Here is a 12,108-nt window from a genome sequence, read left to right as displayed (position 1 = left end):
TTCATTTTAGCGGTCCTCATAGATAGATATAGATATAGATATAGATGTAAGAGTTAGTTACATAGTTAGTCGTGCTTTACACAAAATAATAATCAAAGGTACTAATAGTTTAAAATCGGAAAATTGGTATTGAATAAACCAACCTTTAACCAATTGGTAAATAATAATCCAGCCTATAGAATTGGTATATAATAATCCTACCTATCAATATGTTGGTACTCAATGAACTTCCGTTAATTTTTTTTAACTGAAGTTAGTTTTTAAGTTTTATTTATTACACAAACAGTCCCTGTAGTTGTAATTTAGTAGTTTAACTATTTTATAAACCTCAAATCGAGGAAAAGGAGGATTTTCGAGTGGTTTTTTTGTTTCATAAAATAGTTAAAACTAGTAAATTACAACTACAGGGACTGTTTGTGTAATAAATAAAACTTAAAAACTAACTTCAGTTAAAAAAAATTAACGGAAGTTCATTGAGTACCAACATATTGATAGGTAGGATTATTATATACCAATTCTGTAGGTTGGATTATTATTTACCAACTGGTTAAAGGTTGGTTTATTAAATACCAATTTTCCTTTAAAATCACATCCTGAGGTATTTTAACATGTGAGGTTATTAACGTTAATTCCCTGTTAACTATTAGTACCTTAGATTGTTAGTTTGTATACACCACAAGGACTAACTATGTAATTAATACACTCACATGTTAAAAAATAGAAAGTTAGTACCCAAGAATGTAATTTTAAACTATTAGTACCTTAGATTGTTACTTTATGTAAACCACATTAACTATATAATTAACTCTATATATAAAGGTAACCTTCACAATAACTTTTGACCTGTTTCATTTATATATGATGAGATTTTAAGAAACTGATAGAGAAATTATTCGGCGACAAAAGTTAACTTTATTGTTGTTATAAAAGCCATTTGGTTACATTCAATCAATCAAAAATGCCAAGACGGATATGCAAACACCATATGATGATGCCACTCAAAGGTCTACCCGGAGATTTCAGCAAAATAAGATGACAAAAAATCGCAGGCCCGATTACATAATCATCAAATGGCACCAGTTTGACGCCAAACGGGCCACAAGAACCGGTTAGCCAATGGCTATACAGTCCATGTATAGAACCTTGTCGAACGTCAGCTAAAGACAACATCCATATATTATAAAAACAGAAATACAAGCTATATCATTCAGCATTATGACTCTAGAGTTGCAATGTCTTTACCTTGTATGTTTTTACATGGATACACAAAAAGAATAAGATGTTATACCGATGGACCTCATACAAAACACTTCCTCCAAAAATGAGACACAAGAACAATCTAACTACCACAATACCTGACACAAGTTGTAGAATGTCAAACCAAGCCATAACAAGCGACCCCTTCCCATGTTTTATCATTTCCTCCTGGTCTGTCTTTTAACTCTAACAACCCTTCTATTAGACTTGTCCCCTCCACCGCTACCTAACGAGAACCTTCCTCCCGCACTAAACTGTGTTGCCGGAAAAGGACTCTGAGACGGTGCTTGCGCTTGTGGTTGCGGTTGGTTTATCTGCGCACCGAACAAGAAACCAGGTGGCTGAACCGTTGTCGGCGTGACGGAACCAAACATGAAACCCGGTGGTGTGCCGCTGGAAGCTTGACCGAAAGCAGGCGCTGCTGGACTTGGTGTTTGGTTGGAGTCATCGGCCATACTGTCTTCCATGCTCATTTGATCAGTGTTACTAGGGGGCGAAGTTCCGAAAACTGGAGCAGGAGAAGACAGTTTTGAAGAAAATGAGAACAAGGATGATCCCGTTGAAGCACCTGCGTTAGATGATCCAAACATGAAAAGCCAACTCCTGGCAGAAGGCATAGACATAGTAGACGCCCCAAAGAAAAACGGTGTAGAACCAAAGACGTTACTGGCAGAACTACCAGATTTGGTCTCTGACGAAGCAACAGTAGAGGAGTTAACTCCAAAACTCAGTGTTGAACCGAAACCAGAGCCACCAGATTTGGTCTCCGATGAGGCGACAGTAGAGCTAAGTCCAAAACTTGGTGTTGCACTGGAGCCAGAACTGAACATGGTGGTGGAACTACTGGTCGAGCCGCCAGATGAGGTGGCGACAGAAGTAAGACCAAAACTAGGAGCTGAAGAACTAAAAAGAGACCCCGCTGAAGCGGATGATGGTGTCTCGCTAGTCCCTGAGCCAAACTTGAATGGGACCGCCTGTGTAACGGCAGTAAATGCAGCCTGATGGAGAACTGAATCCAAATATGCTACCAATGTAGTTGATGAAGCAGTTGCAGACCCAAAACTAAATGCGGATGCAGACACAGATGTCGCAAAAGTACTGCTTGCTAACAGCTGTAGTAGTGGTGGTAGAAGAAAGAACAGTGGATGAGCTACTACTGGAAACATTGTTTGTGTTGGTTCCGAAAGATTGAAAAGAAAACGAAGAAGCAAAAATTGATGGACTTGAAGAAGTCCCGCGGAATTATTCGTTGAGACACCAAATGAAAATACACCATTTGCTGATGCGGTTGTCGGGATAGCAGAGGACGAAGATCCTGAACTACCAAACAAATTTTCCGGCTTCTGACTGTTGCCATTATCATTATTCATGGTTGAATTAATTATAAAGCTGCATAGCACCAGAAAGAAACAAGCGTAAGATTCACCATATAAGCAACAAATAACTTCATTTACAACAAAAAACTTATTTACCTGGTTGCGCCAAGTGGTTTCGCATCATTTGCTTTAACCATTCCAAAAGTTGGGAAAACTGTAGGTTTATTCGGAGGAGTAACTTTAACTGTATCAACTACGGAGGTTGGTTGAGAAAGCACTGTTGACTGAGTACTGCTCGACCAAGTCAAAGCAGGTACGTAAAAACCGATCTTCTGGTTATTAACAACAGAACTACCAGGAGATATGGCACCTTTTTTGGACTCAGGTAGTGCAAAACGCCGTTGTTTGCTAACACAGATGCCCCCAGCTTCTTATTTACACCGACTGAGATATTTGCATGCCCGTTAGAATGGTTGTCATCATCTAGATCCAGAGTATCCTTCACAAGACCAAAAAAAAAAAAAAATCTAACTTGTAAGTTATAGAAAGAAACATCAACTATAATCGAAACTAGCAATTACTCAAACCTGCGCGTGTTGCGGCGCAAGTAATCACAACATCGAGTGAATTATTCCAAGCATTATGTGATGCATTAACCATATGAAATTTTCTAAGTTGAAGAGGTGTAAAAATGAAGTAATAGTGCAATAAGTAAAAACGCAAAGTTTAAAACTTGACGAGGTGGTGGCGGTAAATATGGAGTAATAGTGCAAAAAGTAAAAATGAAAAGTTTAAAACTTGAGGGGGTAACAGTGCAAGGAGTAAAAAAACGCAAGGTTTAAAACTTGAGGGTGGTGGCGATAAAAACGGAGTAATAGTGCAAAGGGGGTAAAAGCATAAAGTTTAAAACTTGAGGGGGGTAATAGTGAAAGGGGTAAAAACGCAAAGTTTAAAACTTGAGGGGGGTGGTGGTGATATAAATGGAGTAACAGTGCAAGGGCTAAAAACGGTGAACGCAAAGTTTAAAACCTGTGGGGTGGTGGCGAAATTCAAACTTGAGGGTTAACAAGGCAAACTTCAAAAGTTGAGGGGTGTAAAATGAAGTAATAGTAGATAAATTAAGAATGCAAATTTAAAAGTTTTAGGAAGTGTAAAATGGAGTTGTATCTAGGGAACAAAATTGTAATTTTTAAAAGTTGAACAGTGTAAATACAAAGTAATAATACACGGGTTAAAAGTGAAAGATTTCAAAAAAGAGGGTGTTGGTGGTAAGTACCACCGACATTATGTTTTAAGATATATAAGAATAAGAATCATATAGAAGGATCACAAGTTCAACCTACCTCATGAGCACTCATTGAAAAAGCTCGTTTCGTTGCAGACCCAGCTTTTGTTTCAACTGGCACTTTAACATTTCCATCAACGGAAACAATATTTTTTGAACCATTTTCTTCAACAGTGTCTTTGCTTTGAAAGGTTGGCTCACGAGCATCCGAAAACAACACGCGATGTTTACCTTTACCCTCTGATTTCTGCTTATCTTGAGAGCTTGATAAACCTATTAGCGAGTCTACGTTCTCAGTAGTTCCAGTCCCAGCTAGCTAGCTTGGATCCTGAAGGTTGTTCCTTCGGACTCATTCTTTTTGAGTTGTTCGAATATTTTTAACGCCATTTTACTAGACTCTGTAGGAACCGAACCGTAACTTTGGTTACGCTTACTGATCTCCCCAGTTTCCTCTACTGCCTTAAAAGCATTCGGCTCGGGTTCGTTACGTAAAAGCAGCTTTTGAGTTGAACCAAGTTGACTTTTATCCCGAGAGAGCGAGCTTTGCTGTGATTGTAGATTGGCCTTCTGTCTAATTCTACGCATGGGACCACCAGACCCAATATCATCGAGTGCAGAACTCCTACGTTTTGCAGCCTGAAGTCAAATGTTAAACAGTCCAAGTAAATTCACCAGTTACAGATAAGCATATTACAAAACAATACTCAATCAAATATAGACTATACCATTCTGCTTGACCCGACTGACCCTTCATGCTCCCAAACAGATGGTGAAGCCACACCCTGAAATCAAGCACGTATTAGTAAACGGTCATCACTAGGTCAAAAGAGATACAAATAGGCCTGCAAATGAACCAAACGAACACAAACATATCATTTAACTTTAACCGAACACGAACATATAATACAACATACTTTTTTGTTCATGTTCGTTTATTAAAGAAAAGGGCCATGTTCATATTCGTTCATTTAAAACCTAAACAAACAGTTCACAAACGTAAACGAACATAAAGAAACTTAAATGTATTAGACTATGGGCCCACGGGCTCGGTTAGGTTTCTAGGGTTACTCGTAATCCCTATATATTGCAACTTACTCATTCAATAATAATCATTCAGTCTTTAATAATCTTACATGGTATCAGAGCCAGCCTAGGCTATATACCATTTCCGCCGCGCCACACACAAATATACAAACCCTAGCCGTCACCACTTGAGAAAAACCCTAGACAGGGCGGCGTGCCGCCACTGCCGCCCTGTCCGGTCTTTGTTCGTTTTGCGTTTCCATTTTTTTCAGTTTTGTGTTCAAATAAAGCTTCGTCTTCGGTTCTAGATTCACCGGTCTTCTTAAAGTCTCTTACCACACAGATGATGCTACGGCTCATCCTGTTGATTTCGCATCTCCGTCAAGTCGCCCCTTGCCGCTATGCCGCCGCCGCTCATTAGACTACGGTCTTCGCCATGCCGCCTTCAGGATTACGATCCGATCCGTCGCCGCGCCGCTACCAGCCGCAGCTGCACTGCTGTATTAGTTGTCTCTTATTGGAATACGAGATCATTCAAAACCGTGTATCGAAGATTATGGATTGAAGATTGCAAGATTATGGAATTTTGACCGAAGTCGAAGACAGATTTTTAGGGTTTATTATTGTTTTTTTGTTTTCAGTCTAAGCTTCTAGTTCCATCCGCTACGACTGCGGGGGAGTATTAGACTATGGGCCCACGGGCTCGGTTAGGTTTCTAGGGTTACTCGTAATCCCTATATATTGTAACTTACTCATTCAATAATAATCATTCAGTCTTTAATAATCTTACAAAATGAACATAATATAACAAACAATAAACAACACAAATGAACATGATTAAAGAAACACAAATGAACATGATTAAAGAAACGTAAATGAACATAATTTACGAAACACAAACCAACATAAAGTAATATTTTATATAAATTAGTGATTAATTACGATAAACTCCATTGAAAAACCATTTATATTACTAGAAAGCCCAATTACCGATTAGTTGTATTTATCGAGTAGTTAGAAAGTTCCTATTATGTTTATTATTTATATTTATATATTTAAATTGAAACAAGCATAAATGAACAAACATAAACAAATGTAAATAAACATACATAAATGAATGAACATGAACGAACGTTCACGAACATAAATGAACGAACAAAATATGTGTTCATGTTCGTTCATTTAATTAAATGAACAAAAAATTGGGCTCATGTTCTTTAGTTTATTAAACAAACGAACCTCCCGCCAAACAAGTTCATGAATGTTCGGTTTGTTTACAGGCCTAGATACGAAGTAAGGTTTATCTAACCTTTTGACTTAAAGTTGAAGGACCTCTGTAATACGGTGTGCGTGGAATATCCTATAAAGCAGATCTGCCTCGAGATCTAAAGGTGGTTGAACCATTTTCGCAGGTCTTAATAGCAGCTGTGGTCTTTAGTGTATGTGATGTGGCAGGTGTTTTCGGGAAGGTGGCTGTGTTATTAAGCAACGCTAAATCCTGTCTTGGTGTTTGAGTGAGTGGTCTCAGGGGTAATAGTGATAGTTTGGTAGGCCTACTCCCCATATAGGCCTTTGCCAGCTCAGCAGGTGAAGCAACATCATCTTCAAAGGCCTAGAGACAAGTAGACAACATGATAACGCTGTTTGTTGAAAACATAAACCCTTTTGATAAAAAAATTCTAGAGTAAAATGCCATTTTCGTCCATGAGGTTTGGCGAGTTTTGCGCCTTCCGCTTAAAAGGTTTATAATCTTGCCATTTTCATGCGGCTCGTTTACTTCATCCAGTTTTCTCTGTTCAGTCAGGGGTATTTTCGTCTTTTTGTTAACTTTAAGGGAAATTCGTTTTTTTAATACTTGTATATTATGCTAAATAAGTGAAAAGACCGGATTGCCCTTTAAGTTAACAAAAAAGACAGAAATGCCCCTGACTTAACAGAGAAAAATGGATGGAGTTAACGAGCCGAATGAAAATGACAAGATTTCAATCCTTTTGTGTCCAGATGCGAAAAAACAAACCTTCGAACGAAGATCGCAAAACTGGCCAAACCTCAGAGACGAAAATGGCATTTTACTCAAAATCTAACTACAGACAAGATTTTTAAGATTAAAACAGAAGAAACCACAAAAACTTGAACAAAAGCATACAACTTACTCTAGAATTGACAACAGGTGTTAAAATGGCAGCATCTAAGTTCCTGATTTCCCTCTCTTCCACATGTTTGTTCAATGTGCCACTTGCAAATGCATCAGGTTTTACAACTTGATACGATGTACTAGGAAGCTTTGCTTTATCCCCTTCAACAACATTTGACTCTGTCGTTCTCGAATGCAACAATGCTATCAAACGCTCAATTTTGGATCTGTAAGTGGTGTACTATATCAGTAATAGAAAACATATCATAGCAATGTTTGACAAGTGGCCGAAAAAACGAACCTAGTAAAAGTCTTTTGTTTAAGCATATTCTCGAGATCTGATATCATTCCCACCTTCATTAAGTGAGATTCTTTGATGCAGACTGTCAAAATTAAGTGAATCATGTTTGTGATGATGCAAAATTTTTAATTAAAAAAGGGTAATACAAACAGTAATAAACTTACATTTGGAACTGCTTCATGAGACACATTCCTTGGTTCTTCAACAGTCCCTAGTAAAGAAGCTTTAGTGAGGAATGTGGAAGAAATTATAACAAATTTTTACATAAATAAAACATGTAAAAAAAGGAGTAGACCACAACTGATTCACATAACCTTGTATTTAAGAAAAAGAGTTAAATGTCATTTTAGTCCCTGTAGTTTGGGTCATTTTGCCAGTTTAGTCCAAAGGTTTCATTTTTCACCTGTGGGTCCAAAAAGGTTTCACTGTTGCCATTTTCGTCCACTGGGTTAACTTCATCCATTTTTTCTGTTATTTTATATGGCTAAATTACTCTTCTAGTTAACAGAATTACAAATAAAATGACCGAATTGGCCTTCTCGTTAACAAAATAAATGGATGAAGTTAACCCAGTGGACTAAAATGGCAACGGTGAAACCTTTTTGGACCCACAGGTGAAAAATGAAACCTTTGGACTAGACTGGCAAAATGACCCAAACCACAGGGACTAAAATGGCATTTAACTCTAAGAAAAAAGTACTAATGAAGCTTAAAATAAAAAAGGCGATGGGTTAAAAATACAACACATAGCAAATCACATACTCATGTCTTAGACCACCTGTAGTGGGGCGGTTTAAAAAAAACGCCAAATAACGCCCCGGAGCCATTACATCCGGCGTTTTCCGGCGTTTTATTTGACAAAAATTGATTCCGGCGTTATAAAAAAAAACGCTGAAGTGGTCAACTCAAAATTGCATGTGGCCAATGGGAGTGGTCCAAGTGTAAGCTTCATTTTCTTATTTTTTTTATCCTTTTCTCTATAAAAAAATAATTGTTTAATGATTGGAAGGGGCGTTATTGGGCATTATTCCCACTACGGCACTTTTGCAATAACCCCCAATAATGCCTCATGCTGACTGGACTGCCACGTGTCGCAAAACGCCCCATGGTGGGGGCAATATTGAGCTAAACCACTACACATGGTCTTATAAGACCACCCGTAGTGGGGCATTATTTTCAACCCCCCCCCCCCCCAATTACATAGGGCGTTTTTGGGCATTATTTTTGAAAAAAAATTGGATTGGCGTTTTTAAAACAACGCTCAAATTGGAAGAGAACATGTTGACTGGCCAATGGGAGTGGTCCACTAGTAGTTTCTTTTTTTTTAACCTCCTCTCTATAAAAAAAATAATTGTTTAATAATTGGAATGGGCGTTATTGGGCATTATTCCCACTACGCCACTTTTACAATAACGCCCAATAATGCCCTATGCTGACTGGACTGCCACGTGTCGCAAAACGCCCCATGGTGGGGGCATTATTGAGCTAAACCACTACACATGGTCTAAGCATATTTGTTTAGCAATTACTGATTCGGTGGCAACTATACATACAATATTTTAATTGTACATTTAATTATAAATTATTATTTCAAGACATGACCACCACACTCGTATGTGCCTGTAAAGTGTAAACTATATATTTACTTGTGTCACTCTAACAAAACTGGCATAAAAATATTGTTGCGATGCTAGTCATCTTGTTTTAGAAAAGCATGACGCGCTCCAAGGCGTATAAGACCCAAACACTGAGATGGTGTGCATCATGTATGCGAAGCATTGCTCTATATTGAACCAAATAAGCTTTATTTACATCTAGAAGCTAAGTCTCTCAACTGTTTTACAGATCAACCGTCTTATCAGGCAAACCTTTGACATTTCATAATTTCTTCATCCCTTTGGTTGTTCTTACATATCAGTCTCTTACAAACCCTAACTTTAACCAGTCTTGACACAGAAGTACATGAGGCATAGCCTCAAGACCCTGAAGCGCTTTCCTAGTCGTCTTTTCCAGTAACCCGACTTATCAAAAACCTGTGTTAGCAACTACTTCATTTGCCAGTCTGTCAATTTTATGTCTAAAGAAATCTTGCGAAAAAAGACCATAAGAGACACAAACTAGAACCATACAATCATCATTTATACTGCAAAATGAAATATACATATATGAAACAAAAACTGAGCAATGTGATGCCAGCAATAGATTCCGTTTATATCTGAAAACCTATATAGTAGTAACCAGTATGGATTTTGTTAACAAACTCGCATTCGAAATAAAACATATTACAAAGTTCCAAATTCCGTTATTTTACCAAAAAATAGTATTACGATTCCAGTGTCCGCCATGTTGAGCAAACCACTAATATTGCAAATTTCCAAATTCCCTTATTTTTAGCAAAAAAAGATGTCAAATTGTACAAGCAAACCGTGGTTGTGTGTATATATATGATTCAAACAAATACGAGCATTCTATCTCACAACTATCTCACAACTTGATTGATCACTTGCTTAAACAAATACGAACATTCTATCTCACAACTATCTCACAACTTGATTCATCACTTGCTTAACGCTTAAACTTGTTTTTCCTTTATTAAAGATTCAAGGATCTCTGGGTTTTCATCACCACCTTCTTCCAACCCTAACCCTAATTCTTCCCGTTCGGGCAAACTAGGGGTGTTCAAAAAAATCCGGATCCGAAACCGAATCCGAACTATCCGAAATTCCGAATCCGAATTATCCACTTTCGAACCTCTTTGACAGAAAAAACATTGTCCGAGTCACTGTTCCAATGCTACATATCCTTGTCTCCATTCAACACATAAGTCGTGAGCTTCCTATGCAATTCCACTAGCTCTTGAATTTCATCAGTGGACCTTGGATAAGCTTTCCAACTCCATGAGATAGCATTATGATGACCATCCATCCCCAATCTCTCCGCCACCACACACCATTTATTTTTCTCGACCTGGAATAAAGTAGGATACAAAACTTTTAACGGTTCACCTTCTAACTAGGGATGGCAATGGGTCGGGTTTGGGACGGGTTTAGGTAATCCCAAACCCAAACCCGGTTATATAAGCTTATCCTAAACCCGTCCCAAAACCCGTCGGGTTTCTAACGGGTAAATACCCATCGGGTATCGGGTATACCCATCGGGTATCGGGTATACCCGCGGGTTTCGGGTAAACCCGCGGGTTTCGGGTAAACCCATTAATTTAAAAAGATTACCCGTTGGGTATACTCATCTCAAAACCCATTGGGTATTTATCGGGTAACTACTAACCGGTTACATTTTGTATTGTCATTATAAAAATATATATCAAATAACTACAATGTATACGGAATAGAATACCTATACGTGTAAAAAAATGGATGTATCATATATATACATAGTCAAAAATATACAAGAAATTATATCGGGTAAACGGGTACACTTTATCGGGTAATTGGGTCGGGTAAACGGGTGTATCACTAAATCCCAAACCCGTCCCAAACCCGCGAAAAAAATAAAAACTATTCCCAAACCCATCCCAAACCCGATTAACCGACCCCAAACCCGTCCCAAATGTGTCGGGTTTCGGGTTTACCCAGCGGGTTCGGGTTTGATTGCCATCAGTGCTAACCAGTATGGATTTTGTTAACAAACTCGCATTCGAAATAAAACATATTACAAAGTTCCAAATTCCGTTATTTTACCAAAAAAATAGTATTACGATTCCAGTGTCCGCCATGTTGAGCAAAGCACTAATATTGCAAATTTCCAAATTCCCTTATTTTTAGCAAAAAAAGATGTCAAATTGTACAAGCAAACCGTGGTTATGTGTATATATATATGATTCAAACAAATACGAGCATTCTATCTCACAACTATCTCACAACTTGATTGATCACTTGCTTAAACAAATACTAACATTCTATCTCACAACTATCTCACAACTTGATTCATCACTTGCTTAACGCTTAAACTTGTTTTTCCTTTATTAAAGATTCAAGGATGTCTGGGTTTTCATCACCACCTTCTTCCAACCCTAACCCTAATTCTTCCCGTTCGGGCAAACTAGGGGTGTTCAAAAAAATCCGGATCCGAAACCGAATCCGAACTATCCGAAATTCTGAATCCGAATTATCCACTTTCGAACCTCTTTGACGGAAAAAACATTGTCCGAGTCACTGTTCCAATGCTACATATCCTTGTCTCCATTCAACACATAAGTCGTGAGCTTCCTATGCAATTCCACTAGCTCTTGAATTTCATGAGTGGACCTTGGATAAGCTTTCCAACTCCATGAGATAGCATTATGATGACCATCCATCCCCAATCTCTCCGCCACCACACACCATTTATTTTTCTCGACCCGGAATAAAGTAGGATACAAAACTTTTAACGGTTCATCTTCTAACTAGGGATGGCAATGGGTCGGGTTTGGGACGGGTTTAGGTAATCCCAAACCCAAACCCGGTTAGATAAGCTTATCCCAAACCCGTCCCAAAACCCGTCGGGTTTCTAATGGGTAAATACCCATCGGGTATCGGGTATACCCATCGGGTATCGGGTATACCCGCGGGTTTCGGGTAAACCCATTAATTTAAAAAGATTACCCGTCGGGTATACTCATCTCAAAACCCATTGGGTATTTATCGGGTAACTACTAACCGGTTACATTTTGTATTGTTATTATAAAAATATATATCAAATAACTACAATGTATACGGAATAGAATACCTATATGTGTAAAAAAATGGATGTATCATATATATACATAGTCAAAAATATACAAGAAATTATATCG

General features: G+C 38.1%; 1 pseudogene; it reads right to left on the bottom strand.

Annotated features, from left to right (window-relative positions):
* Window positions 1–1,206: 1,206 nt before the first annotated feature.
* LOC110867039 lies at window positions 1,207–7,375 on the bottom strand (annotated as a pseudogene).
* Window positions 7,376–12,108: the final 4,733 nt, after the last annotated feature.

Source organism: Helianthus annuus, chromosome 7 (genome assembly GCF_002127325.2).
Source record: "Helianthus annuus cultivar XRQ/B chromosome 7, HanXRQr2.0-SUNRISE, whole genome shotgun sequence".
Taxonomy (NCBI): Eukaryota; Viridiplantae; Streptophyta; class Magnoliopsida; order Asterales; family Asteraceae; genus Helianthus; species Helianthus annuus.
The sequence above is the reverse complement of the archived record's forward strand: the minus strand, read 5'-3'. Positions and strand labels throughout refer to the sequence as shown.